This window comes from Herpailurus yagouaroundi, unplaced genomic scaffold (assembly GCF_014898765.1).
Source record: "Herpailurus yagouaroundi ecotype Mexico unplaced genomic scaffold, PumYag 308, whole genome shotgun sequence".
Lineage (NCBI taxonomy): Eukaryota > Metazoa > Chordata > Mammalia > Carnivora > Felidae > Herpailurus > Herpailurus yagouaroundi.
The window spans coordinates 5783255-5785297 of NW_024412525.1; positions in this window are offsets into that span (position 1 = coordinate 5783255).

The window sequence follows — 2043 nt, forward strand, 5'->3', positions numbered from 1 at the left end:
CTCTGATGCGGGGCTTGAACCCACAAACCGTGAGATTATGACCTGAGCCAAAATCAAGAGTCGGATGCTTGACTGAGCCACCCAGGTGCCCCTTTGCAAATGTTTTTTTAATGTTTGGCTTAATGAAAGTGAGCTAGGTTCTTTTCTTAAAACTTAAAAAAAAAATTAAGTTGCGGTAAAAAATACGTAACCAAAACTTTTCCATTTTAACCATTTTTAAGTGTGCAGTTCACAGTGTTAAGTACATTCACATTGTTGTATAAAATCAGATTTTTCTCGGGGCGCCTGGGTGGCTCAGTCGGTTAAGCGTCCGACTTCAGCTCAGGTCACGATCTCACGGTCCGTGAGTTCGAGCCCCGTGTCAGGCTCTGGGCTGATGATGGCCCAGAGCCTGGAGCCTGCTTCTGATTCTGTGTCTCCCTCTCTCTCTGACCCTCCCCCGTTCATGCTCTGCCTCTCTCTGTCTCAAAAATAAATAAACGTTAAAAAAAAAATTTTTTTTTTAAATCAGATTTTTCTCTTTCAGCTTTCAGTCTGTTGTGATATCATATACCCTGAAGCCCCCGGAAAACTCCACTGTATACTTACTAGAGAATGAGAATGAAAAGGTAAACGGCGTTGTCATATTATTAGCAAAACCGCTTAACCTTATGTGTCCTCTGGAAGGGATTTGGGGAACACCCCAGGGGTCTCCCAGGACCACACTGTGACAACTGGGGCTCTAGAACAACACCAGAGATCTTAGTGATGATCAGTACCAGCTCTTTTGCCCCTTAAATTAATTTGGGGTGGGGAGGGGGTGACATCGAACCCATCATCTGATGGGATTCCAAGCTGGTTCTTTCTGAGCTAAGCGGGCGGGAGGAAGCTGAGGCTGGGTCCCTCACCTCACGAGGGATGAAAAATTGGACATAGTGAGATGCTGACTCCAGGCACGCGGGCACGGGACACAAGCGGAGCAAGCTGATTCAGCTGGGAGAGAGCTGTAACACTGCCAGGTCTCGGGGCTCTGAGAGGCGTCCCAAGGAGGGAAACCCCTCCAGGCAGGGAGAAAAGAACGAATGAGGCTGATGGTGACTCTGGCTCCTTGGGAACAGGGTTGCTGAGGCTCCTCTTGCTGCCCCACCCTCCCCCAACCAGGGCTGGCAAGGGAGGGAGGTGACCAGCTCTATCCCCTGTCCCTCCTGGGTGTACGTCTGCTGGTTGGGACCTTGCCGGTTGTTTTCCGTGAGAGGTAGCTGAGAGTGAGTCTAGCTATCTGACCCCTCACCTCTCAGCTGGGTGACCTCAAGTGAGAGCCTGCCCCCAGGACGGAGGCGCCCCGAGCCCCCAGTCAGCAGGACTTATCCCTTTACTGACGAACCTAGTGACCAAAGAGTGCGGACCCCAAACAGCTGGTGGTCTATCCCTCGTCCATACTAGTGGTTCCCTTACAACCAAACCCAGCGGGACTTGAGTATCTTAAGATTTTTCTGTGCCAGACACACACCCTTGGCACACTTATCTCGTGCTGTTCACGATCATCCTGTAGGTGCTAGTTTATAGCTTCAACTTTATTATATAGAAATTCCTTGAGGGAGGGGACCGTCCCTTTATTGCTTCTGTATTTTCCGTGGCACCTAGAACAACAGTAAGGTCTCAATACATGTTGATGGGTTTATTAGGGGATGGGTTTTCACTGATTTAATGATCAGATTCCCCTTTATAAGGGGCTGGGGCCGGGAAAGCAGGCGGAGGCCCTTCATTAAACATTTATTGAGTACCTACTCTCACTCCTTGGGTTTTCTTTGATGAGGTATCCCTTACAGAGTGTGTTGACGCATTGTCTCATTTAATCCCCGCAGCAGCATGATAGGCGGGAGTAAACTATGAGTGACTCTCTAAATAACGACAGTGCGCTCTCCTGTGCCTCAAGAAAGGATGCACTAAGCTGGGGATGTTGTCTCCGTGGCACTAGAGGTGTGTGTGTGTGGGGGGGGGGTTCTCCCCAAAGCCCTGGGGGGGGGGGGAAGGGTGTCCTGCTCATGATTAGCCAGAGTATCC